General features: G+C 32.2%; 1 long non-coding RNA gene across 2 annotated transcripts; it reads right to left on the bottom strand.

Moving 5' to 3' along the window:
- Nucleotides 1-1,076: 1,076 nt before the first annotated feature.
- LOC149926636 (uncharacterized) lies at nucleotides 1,077-2,656 on the bottom strand. 2 transcript variants are annotated; one of them, XR_016474038.1, is made up of 3 exons: nucleotides 2,500-2,656; nucleotides 1,624-2,118; nucleotides 1,077-1,275 (listed from the first exon to the last, which is right to left on the bottom strand). It is a non-coding gene; the product is annotated as an uncharacterized LOC149926636 (long non-coding RNA). The 2 variants fall into 2 exon arrangements; XR_016474037.1 differs by having other exon boundaries at nucleotides 1,624-2,135.
- Nucleotides 2,657-12,524: the final 9,868 nt, after the last annotated feature.

Below are 12,524 nucleotides of genomic sequence, written 5' to 3' on the forward strand. Positions count from 1 at the left end.
GTTGAATTTCAAGCGGAGCTTTAAGAGATAATTTGCCAGTTTCAATAACATTACCGCCAGCTATCAGTTTCAAAAATTTAGCACTGAATAAGGCATCTCGTTCTGAAAATTAGTCCGACGCAAAAGTACTATCTTGGCCAATTGCTATAAAATAAAAGCGCGAGTCAAAACTATTGAAGTTGGCTTTACTTGTGTTAATTGAAAATACCTTTACATTATTGAAACCGGTGAATTCTCGAGCGTGGAAAGATATTAATAAGGGGACCTCAAAGAGCAGTCAAAAGTTTTCGAAATAGTAATATTACAAACACAATTGTAGAATCTACAATCATTTTATCTTCTAGCAATCAAATGCACCTGGAAACCACTAAATATTTTAAATCTCTTAGGGTCTGGAAACTATGGTTTTCCAAACACACTCAACTTTGAAATTTATAAAATATAGACCCTGTAATTTGCAGACTGTTCTCTCAAGATCGCCAGGGCAAAAAACAATGTTAATCAAAGATATTACGTTCAATTTGATATTTCTTGTAGTTTGCAATCCAGTTTCTCAGTATCGATATGAGACAGCCTAAAATTATATTTTGCTAGGTTTCTTATGTAAATTACCAACGTTATTTTTATCACGAGCTTGAGTGTTAACAACTCTTTTTAAAGAAAAACTTCACAAAATGAATATAAGGTCATATACGTTCCTAAGGCTTTTCTTAAAATGTGTCGAAAATTAGAATTAATGGCCTATGTGTATTTTCACTGTTGCTACGACTTTGCATAGAAGGCTTACTTCAGATAAAGCTCTCGAAATATAATTGTGTGTATTATTTTGTAAACATTTTTACAAAAAATCTGAATCTTTAACCGAAAGCAAAACGATCTTATAAAATATTATGTTTAGTTAACTTTTATTATTAGAACATGTTCAAAATATATTTTACAAATATGGACAGTACACTTAGGACCAGAAGGAAGTTATAAATTTATCTTTAACGGATATACATATTTTTATATTGCTGCTAATATATCTGTCATATTAACTACTTTTTAAAATTTAAAAAAAAAAGTTATTATCCCTTAATTACCACGAAATATTGAATAGGAGGTTTCAATTTTTTTAATAAAATAAAAATGTTTTTAACCATGGATTTTGTTATGTGGCTAAATCCGGATTAAACCAGGGGGATTGAATCCAGTCTGGCTGGTCTTGCTAACCCGGTCGCGGGGACGTCATTTCCAGATATTTCAGGAGTGGGCAGAGCTTGAATGTCCGCGGGTCTGGAAAAAACAAGTTTTTTTAAAGGCGAAAACGCCTCAAATTTAATATTTTTTGGATTTTAAATCAAAATAGTTAATACATAATTCAGGCTAATTGACAGAACAAAACATTCTGGTTTTTCTGTCTATTTGGGAACTTTTTAAACCTTAAAAACTCAGGTACCCCCCTTGCCCCACCCAAATGACGTTCTAATCAGAAATGTTTTCAGGTGGCACGAAGGGCTTACCAACACCCTCCTAAACATTTTAACATGGTTAACGGAATTACGGACATTAAAAGTAACAAACTAATTGGCTATTTTGATTATTTTGTAGAAATTAGTTAAGTAATTTCATTATATTTTATACCTCAATAGTTTGTAGCTGTCAGTCACGAATGCACGAGGCAATTATCATTATCCAGAACGGAGTATTTATTCGCATCTCGGCTGTCCAACGGTAAGTTCTCCTTTTGCCTTTTAAAATGCGAATTGTAAGTGGCAATTTCGCTCTTGAACAAGGAGTAAAACGTTCCCATTTATGGCCCGGAGAAGACGGTCTTTTGTCGAAGGACTTAAGGGCCAACGAGAGAATGACTGAGAGCGAGAGGCAATCGTTCTCTGTTCCTTCTAATTAAGTTTCGCTGCAAATGGCTGCAGTCTCATTTTTGCGCCTACCAAGCGTGTCTCCTCTTATATCTTTTTGCTCAATTCGAAGCACGAAACTCTACTATAGACTCCAAACAAAACGCTGCTTTCTCGTCGTAGCATCTTTTTTCTCTCTCGTTGCTCAGGAATGGCTCTTTTATCGTTGCATTAGCTGATTGACTCGCTTTTCCCCCGTCTTGTACTCGCTTTCTTCTTACTGTATTATAGACATCTCTTGAATATAGTGAATAAAGAAGATGTTTAGTGCTTAACTGATTTCTCATAAAGAAAACGAGCGATTAGCGGATGATCAGATAATAATTTGTTTATTTTTACACTAAGGTAGTTTCTTTGTTCTTAGCGATTTTATAAGTGCTCCAATAAAATAACCTCCCTCTTTACACGGTAAAAAGGGTATAGCTAAATTAAATATTTCCGGTTGGTCGGTTATTCCGGTTGGTTGGTTATCAAAAATACCAACTACAAGCCTTGCTCAAGCCAAAGTATGATAACATTTTTGAATAAGTAGATAAGTCCATAATGAAAAGGGATAATAAAGCTAAACCCTAAACAAATTTGAAGAAATTTAAAAACTTACATATAGCTAGTACCAATAGCTCTGCGAGCAAACAAAAAGACGCGAATCTCGGACCAAATAGATCTTCAAGTGAATAATTAAATAAAATAAAATAAAATAAAATAGCCAGAAAATCCAACGGTGGACCGGTTTCGCCCTATTTGGGACTCGTCAGTATCGTGCGGGAAATCTGGCTCGCGACTATAACACCGAATAAAGAAACTAAGCCTAAATATTAGAAATTTCAAGACGAGTTGCATAGCAACGGAAAGCCGAATAGGGGGAGAGTGGTGGAGAATAGTATATACGTAATAGTTAGTGTAGGGAGCTGTTGGCTCGATCACGTGGCATGCAGGGCTTGCCACCACCCTCCTACGCAGTGTAACCCGGCCACCTGAATTAAAAGGCTTCAAAAGTCGCTTGATGACTTAGGCCTAGGGTGGTGCCTTGGGTATTAGCCTAGCTAGCTGATTATTTCATGTTAACATTGCTCAAGCCAAACCACGGCCAACTTTGATTGTCACTCGCTGTCGCGCCATAGCGGCCATCCCGTTTGTTTCCTATCTTTCGCAAAACTGCGTGAGTAAATTAGTTCCTAGTGATAGAGCTAGGGGCGCTTTTACGAACGAAATTCTACTTCTGTATTAAAAAGCCAAAGGCCGGCGATTTAAACTTAATCACAATAAAGTAGTTATTTCGTGATTAACATAATCTTTTTTCACAAAATAAGCTGCAGTAAGTAAAAATTTAATATTTTTTTATTATATTCAAGTATAATAAACAGTATATGAAATAATTTAACGTATTAAAATTAAAGAAGACGCGTTGAGGTTAGGAAACGCCATATTTGAATGTGTTAGTTTTGCGACCAGTTGACGACTTTTTTCATTTGAAAGGTATAAAAGAAAGGTAATATTATAAGTTTTAAAATATTAACTGTAAAATAAGAAAAAAACGCGTTTCCTAAAGGTAAATGAAACAATGGCTTTATAGGACTAATATGTAATGTTTTGGCTGCAATATTTATTTTTCTCAAAAATGCTGTTTATATATAACTTTAATGAATTAAAATAAATACATTGGAAAAAACATAGTTTAAAAAAATCATTTGATAAGTTATAGCATGAAAGTATTTATTTCTACCATAAATATAGAATTGTCATAAGGTAGTCTGACCTCTATCTCAAAGATATATTTCGTACTAGTAGAAGTCATATTCTAACAATAACTAGAAACGTTCTTTGTCGGTTAACATAGGTAATCTGAGGATTTTTCGTCAATCAAGATACTAAAGAACAGGTCTCTTCTGATTGACTTTGGTGAAAACATAAACAAAATTGTTACCACCCATCAGAGACCCAAAAATAGCAAAAGCTAATGTCGTTGTTTGTAGAATTTTTAGTGATATTTACCGGGTTTGGGAGAGCTAAGTATTATTATTTGTTACCGACGGTAAAATAAAAACTAAACTTTTCCGGGAAGCTACATGTATCTTATCGGCGATTTAAATTTCAGTTGAAGAAAGACAAGATTTTGATGCCTACTAAAACCAAAAGTGGATAGATATCTATCCACTTTTGCTAAAACTTTATTTACGATTTGAAAATTCTCTTTTTAGTGTGAGCCCGATTCCGACCTGTTCGTTCTAAACGTTCATTTGGTTGTGTGTGAAGCTTACAATTGCTGGGGGTGTTTCTGCCTGACCAATATCCGGTGGGTTTTGGCGAACAGAGCATCCTCGGGTACACAATAATCAGTATTTTTACAAACATTTTAAATATACACACATACATATAAACATACTTAAAAAGGGTACCATTACATCATCAGTAAGCTCATAAAATGTAGGAGCTAACAGTTTAACTTCAATAAACCAGTTACAGAGATGACTGTGTTGTCTCTAAGACTGATTCAGGACCGTCCAATTCATCAAGCAAAGATGTCATCGCAAAAGAATGTCTAAGAATTTTAGATGCTCTTTTAATACATCCTGAAATTCAGAGGGTTACAATTAACCTAGCAAGTAGAGCATATGTAGCTGGATATGTTTTGAAACAATTGGAAAAGGAAGAGTTTTGTAATGGCTGTATTGAAAACCTAATCCATCCTAGTCAAAACTCACCCCTTCTCGATTTGATTAAAGACCAAGACAGAAGTAATTTAAAGTATCCAAGTCAACCATTTGTGTCTGTAATTTCCACAAATGTAAATTTCGTGCAAAGCGCATATTCCCACATTTGTGACTCTCCAAAGGTTTTCTCTAAAATTGAGGAATGTGTTTTACCAAAACTTGAACTTTGCCCGGTATTTGTTTGTCACAATCCAAACCATGCCAAACTCATTGCAAAAAAGTCTGTCAAACATTAATTCCTGCTGCTATTGATAATTTAACCCACACAATTTCTGCAAAACATGAAAAGGTTAGAGAGATTGTAAGCAAGCCAATATCTAGAAAAGTCTACAAACTTTAATTAAAGTTAGCTGAGAAACAAATTAGCTACCCATTTTCAGTTGTCATATCTCATTTAAGAATTTAACTCTAGAGTGAAATTTAAAAAATGAACTTGTTTTAAAAATTTTACTTTTCATTCATTAAAAGTAATAATTTATTTTAAATAAAAACAAACTTTCATTTAATATGGACAGCTAGGCCTACTTTCCACAGATCACAACGTTAGTAAAGAAAAATGTTAGTTCTTAAAGACGACAAAATATCCCCTGGCGGGAAAAATAATACTTGCAAAATTTAGACGATTGGGATGGCCGCTATGGCGCGACAGCGAGCTACAATCAAAGTTGGCCGTGGCCAAACCAAAGTCAAGTCAACTAAGTTGGACATTAACAAGTTTTAGTTTTTCCAAAGCGTTGACGGAAAAAACCCTCGTTTAGGCCTAGCTAAGATAATTTTTGGCGTCGACGCAAAAGACTCCGTTAGGCCTAACACACGTTTTTCTCGTCGCCGCGTTTTTGTCCATTTTGAAAACCAGTCCTAACGATGACCATATAAAGAGTAGCTTGCACGCTCAGGCTCTATATAAGATTATGAGGAATAAAAACGACTTCGTTATATTTGCATATTTAATAAAACAATTGATGATATTTACAAATATAACGAAGTCGTTTTTATTCCTCATAATCATCAACGCATATTGCACTTGCAACATCTTAAGCCTTTGCTCTATATAAGGGAAGCTCCTGTCTAGTTGCATTCGCTCGCACTAGATGTCGTTAGCGTATTAACCCAAACAAGTTGAGTAAGCATCAAAATTTAGCCTAAAAGAGGTTGCGTTGATTGGCTCCTCGGAACCTAGTTAACTTATTAATCATGTGGTTTCGGGAAGGCAATAGATAGCAGACAACTCGCCTTTCGCTTTAAGTTTAGGAAGGTGCTGCCACCTAGAAGCGCTTTTAGAAGCATTTTTGTAATTTTCTTTTTTACTTTTCTTACTAGCGCCGCCACTGACTTTAATTCCTAGCGAATAGATGAATGAGTTTTATCGTTGCCTATGTTATTATAAATGCCCGTGCACGGGAAAATTCTTCATTTAATTTCTAGGATTTTAGTTTGACAACTCTGACCACTAGGTTATCTCATATCTGGACCCCATTGCTTAGACAATAGCAAGGTTTCAACTTTCATGAGTCAAGCCCCACAAAAATATGGACAAACTGTTTCATTATAACAAGGTTGGGATATAATTTACTTTTTTTAGCTTCGTTAATGAAGTTTAGTTCAAAGGATATTTTATTTATTTAAATGCTCTTCATATAAATTGTAGTTTTGTTAAAGGTTGAGCTTAACGTTTTGGAAACCCCTTACAACGGCCAGATCAGAGCGCCATCTTTTTGCGAACATGAAGTACCAAAGGTCATCGCGTCGTAAAAATGTATCGCCCTTGTGGGGACACGTGCACGGGCCTTTATAATAACGTAGGCAACCAATTAAGCTATATTTATCTAAAAAGGTTGCAATTATAGCAGTACATCGATTGATTTAACTTTCTTTGCTTTATAGGTTTAGTTGTAATTTTGCAACATAGGTTTTGAAAAACGTAAACACATCTTTTTTTTTGCGTAGATAGGCACCTCCCAAATATTTTGTTTTGTAAAAAATAGATGACTTAATTAATTAATTTTTAAAAATGTATTAATAAGCGTTTTCATCGATTAGCTAGGATCAAAGAGTAGTATCTTGTCGCATCAATAAAATAAATATTAACATAATTTTGGAAATGTAATAATAATATATTTCCTTTTTAGGCTAAGATTAAAATTAAGTCTCTTTTCACATCCAAATTTTTTTTATAAATATTTTGAAACTTAATAATAAGATTCTTTGTGTTTGGAAAAGATACAAGTGTAGTAGCATTACGCATCAACAAAATAGATATCGTATATAGTTTTTTCAAATTAATAAATCGTCGTCGTTTGGCAAAGATCAAAGTAGAGTATTATTTCACATCAACAAAATATATGACTTCGTATAATCTTTTTTTAGTTTAATAATAAGCTTCTTCATCATTTGGCAAAGATCAAAGTGTAGTATTTTTTAACATCAACAATATAGATGACATTGTTTAAAATAATTATGAAATTAAATACATAAGATAATTCATCGTTTGTTAAAGACCAAAGTGTAGTATTTTTTTCACAACGATGAAATAGATGATTTCGTATAAAATATGAAATTATTTAAATCTGCTTTTTCGTCGATTGGCTAAGATCAAAGTGTAGAATCATTTCGCATCAACAAAATATGAATTCTTATAATTATTTTCAGAAATATAATAATAATCTTTTTCACAGATTGGCTTAGATAAAAGTGTAGTATAAGTTCGCGTCAACATAATATGACTTCGTAAAATTATTTTCCGAAATTTAATAATAATATTTTTCGTTGATTGACTAAGATCGAAGTGTTGTATCATTTCACATCAATAAAATATGACTTCATATAATTATTTTCCTGAAATTTAATAATAATCTTTTTCATCGATTGGCTAAGATCAAAGTGTTGTATCATTTCTCATTAACAAAATATTAATTCGTATATATAGTTATATTCCGAAATTCAATAATATTGTTTGTCGATAGGCTAAGATCGAAGTGTAGTATCATGTCGCATCAAGTGTTAAACATATTTCCACGATTAATTTTAAATATATTATATATATATTATATTATCAGCTAGGCTAATACCCAAGGCACCACCTTAGGCCTAAGTCATCATGCGACTTTTGAAGCCCTTAATTCAGGTGGCCGGGTTACAATGCGTAGGAGGCTGGTGGCAAGCCCTGACACGAGATCGAGCCAACAGTTCCCTACACTAACTATTACCGTTAACCTAGACAAGTTTTTATGGAAGGGGAAACCGAAGAACTCGGGGTAAAACCCCTTAATCGATCTATACTATAGACACTCGCTTAACCTAATAACTTCTCGATTCCACATAATCCAAGTATATATGGTTCTAGCAATGAATATTGTCGAAACAGTTTTAAATTATCTCCGAGATAAATCTCGCGTTATTATTTTGGGATCGAATCGAGATCATCTGTCTGCCGCCCTTCAACTTGGAGGAATATCGAAAAGGCAAATTCCATTGTCTTCTACTTCCATTTAGGACGTTATTTAAATTTCACTATAGTATAAATCTTGAAGGGACACGCCTAAACCTAGTAAGTGATGTCGTCGAAATCAATAAGCGTTTGCCCCCGTTTTCCATTTATGAGGGGAACATTTAGGGTTATGGGTCAATAGTTTTAAGTTCAATGGCTCGCAATGTTTTTGGATCCTTCCTTTCACTGTCAAGGTATTAGGCCAATTTCAAGACGTCATCCTGTTGAAAGTAATACTCCAAAAGAAATAAGGACGTACCGCGTAGTCGATAGAAATCCTATTGAGCCAGATTTCCAATAGAGCGATGCCGGATTCGAAAGGTGATAAAAAGACAATCGATCTGTAAAAAGATTTCAATCAGTCTTGGAGCATTTTCGCGATCGTTTCTAATTTAGCTCCATCAATGGATAGCGACTCTACGTAGCCATTAGTGGACGTTACATTCACATCATGTCATTGAAGGTAAGATCCATTTGATTTTTTTCCATTTCTTGTCTTTGACGGTAATAGTGAGTGTAGGGAGCTGTTGGCTCGCGTGGCATGTAGGGCTTGCCACCACCCTCATACGCGTTGTAACCCGGACACCTGAATTAATGGCTTCAAAAAGTAGCTTGATGACCTAGGCCTAAAGTGGTGTCTTGGGTATTAGCCTAGCTGTTTATTATTATTATTATTATTATTATTACTATTATCATCACTCTTTATAGATCATTTAATGTCCAAACTCATAGTCCGATAAATAAAGTGATCTATGTGAAGTATTATTAAATTTAAATAGGTAAATTTATTGTCTGCCACTAATTTGATGTAAGAGCTTAAAAAGAGTTGTAAAAAGTTTAATTTTCATAAAAATATTTTCCAACTTAAAAATTGAATTTAAAGTAACATCATGTAAGTATTTTAACTTCAGTCATTCGTAATAACAAGGATTAATGATTGGACAGAATTTAAATGATTATTAAATTAATTTAAATTTAAATGTAAATTAGCAAAATCATTTTTCTGCGCGAGCTTGAGTGCAAAGTCCGTAAGTATAGCGAAATAATGTTTTATCTGTGGGTGATCTTTTTTGAAAATTGCACCTTTAAAAAACAGATGACGACTAAGGCCATCTATTGAGCAGATAATGAAGTTACTCGGATGTTTATTAATGTTAAATGCCGACTACTTTAGTTGTCTCAGGTAACATTGATTTTGAGTAAAAGTAAATCAGGTTTGTTATATTTCCATATATTAAAATCACCCATGGAATCAATATTTTAATAATTAATAAATAAATAATTGTATTTGTCATATAATGTACTTCAATTAATATTCCAAAAATAAAAAATTAATAAATGTCAATTCAAATCCAACTAAATTACAAACAGTAATTTAACTTAATTACCATTAATTGAAATTTTAATTATAAGTTACCAGTACAGGTATGTATCAATATGACGTTAATAAGAGGCATAAATTATTAAAAATCAATACAGAGGGCGGTCTGATTTATATTTGATTTATTTGATGGCTTTTAAAATTCATTTTGCGCGTGAAAATACCTCTACATGTTATGGTCAAAAAAGCACGCCAAGAAGGCTGTGTGCCCAAGACATGTACCTGTAGTGTCGCGCGCTAAAACGTCATTTCAAAATCCGTCAATCACACTTCAACGTATATATAAGAAAAGAAACAAAATTCATTTCTGTAGTTAAATTTAATGGAATTTAATTGACATTAATTTTAATTTTAATTACAGCTGCGCTCAAATTATTAATAACTCCGTCAAGAAAATACATTTAATGTTGAAAAACTAATAACATAAAAAATCTATGAAAATAAAATAAATTTAATTAAATTCAAATTTAAAAACCCACCATAAATCAAAAATCCTCTCAATTAAAATATAATAAAAATCCTTTATATATAGTTAATCGGTTTTTTTAGTTGTTAAAAATAAAAACCAGTTTTAACGTTTTAGGTTAATTTTTAAGGTTTTTTTTATTAACAGTTAGTCAAGAAATAATAATAATAATAATCAGCTAGGCTAATACCCAAGGCACTCTCTTAGGCCTAAGTCATCGAGCGACTTTTAAAGCCTTTAATTCAGGTGGCCGGGTTACAACGCGTTATTTATTTAACATTAAACTTATGTATTTAAACTTAATTAATCAAAAAAGCAACATCTAATTTAAATACTGGATCATTTATAGCGATTACTATAAATCTCGAGTAACCAATGCTTACAATAAAAAGCTCCCGAAACCAATTCTAAAATGTAGAAATGTTGTCAATTTCAAATGGAATTTTCGCCAAATATAACGCGTCCTTTTTGGCGGGCGATTTTGACCCCGGGCAGCGCGGGATACTAACCGTCAATTATCATTAGCTTCTACGGGTAGTTAATCCATCGGCAAACAAGATTCGGCACCTCATAATTATTCGCGATAAAGCTCCTCCCATCGCTCTGTCTTCAAGGTCCAACGAATATCAAACTCTCACACCGAATATTCGCTATAGAGAGAAAGCGAACAGAGCATTGTTTCTTTTCCGGTCGAACGCTTTCCAGCGGGATTTTAAAATTTCCGGGTGGGTGCGGTCTCCGTTGATGCTCCCGGTTTGTCGAAAGCCACCCCATCTTTATGCATGAGCCAGTTAAGAATACCCCCGATTGCTACGCGCAGCTTTGAGACGTCGAGGGTGCGAGTCTGATATACGCTTTTATATTTACGCGTACGCCAGTTCATCAACGGATAGATTTGAAGTATACGAATACACAAAATATATAGTATGAGGAAATTATATATGTAAACACTCGGAACGTCTAAGTATTCATTGGCACCGTGCTGCGAATGCGTCTTAAGTCGAGATCGGCGTTTGAATAAGAAATTATAAAATTATTTATTTTTATTCATAACCGCAAATTATCCAAAAAATATACGAAAAAACCGATCATTTTTGCATGTTAAATCGTTAAACCACCTTGATATTAACAATAAACAAGGAATTTATGAAATACCATGTAAAAACTGTGATCTAACTTAGATAGGCCAAACAAAACGGAGTTTTAAAAAACGTCTTTCTGAACATAAGGGTTACATTAACAGATCAGAGTGGTATAAATCTGGTATAGCAAACCATTGTAAAGAAACAAAACACACAATTGACTTCGATAACTCTAAAATAATAGCCCAACCAAAAAATACCAGCCAACGAAATTTACGTGAAAGCATAGAGATAACAAAACGTTTAAACAACTTAATGAATTTAGATGAAGGCCCATAATTACACAATGTCTGGAAAAATTTATTTCTTAAAAAATAACATATATGACCAACTAAAATGATAACGCCCCCCCCCCTCCCCCTCTCTTTTGTTTCCTATAAAACTGATGTAACGCGACACAATCCGTTTAGTCTTGACAATGGCCCTAACACAGCCGAAACTAGTCGACTATTATGTATTTTAAATGTTTTTAAAAATGTAATAAAAGAAAAAACTAAACTTACGCAATAATTCGTGCTTTTATTTAATAATTTTATTATATTGTATAATATAATTTATATTGTATAATATAATATATTGCATAATATAATATATATTGCATAATATAATATATATTGCATAATATAATATATATTGCATAATATAATATATATTGTATAATATAATATAAATTGTATAATAGCATATTGTATTAAATAGCGTATATAGTATAATATAGTAAATATTGAATAATATAGTATAATATTATTTAAAAAAATTATATACAACGATATTTCAGGTGCACCTGAAATATCGTTGTATATAAATTTTTTAAATAGTATATTTGCGCAAGCTAAAGCTTAAAACCATTTTAATAGTATAATATAGTAAATATTGAATAATATAGTATACTATACTATATAGTTTAATATAGTACATATAGTATAATACTCTACATATTGTATAATATAGTGTATATAGTATAATATTCCATATATTGTATAATATAGTATATATAGTATAATGTAGTATAATATAGTATATATAGTATAATATAGTATATATAGTATAATATAGTATATATAGTATAATATAGTATATATAGTATAATATAGTATATATAGTATAATATAGTAAATATAGTATAATATAGTATATATATAGTATATATAGTATAATATAGTATATATATAGTATAATATAGTATATATAGTATATATAGTATAATATAGTATATATAGTATAATATAGTATATATAGTATAATATAGTATATATAGTATAATATAGTATATATAGTATAATATAGTATATATAGTATAATATAGTATATATAGTATATATAGCATATATTCGTAGATTGACAATAGGCGATAATTTATCCGTTTAATAAGTTATTGTTTAGGGCTTTTGGCTGGGTGTAGTTGGTTCCTTTCTCTTCGGTTCAGGATTGAAGCGAAA

This window comes from Leiobunum rupestre, chromosome 9 (assembly GCF_980474605.1).
Source record: "Leiobunum rupestre chromosome 9, qqLeiRupe1.1.hap1, whole genome shotgun sequence".
In the NCBI taxonomy this organism is placed as follows: Eukaryota; Metazoa; Arthropoda; class Arachnida; order Opiliones; family Sclerosomatidae; genus Leiobunum; species Leiobunum rupestre.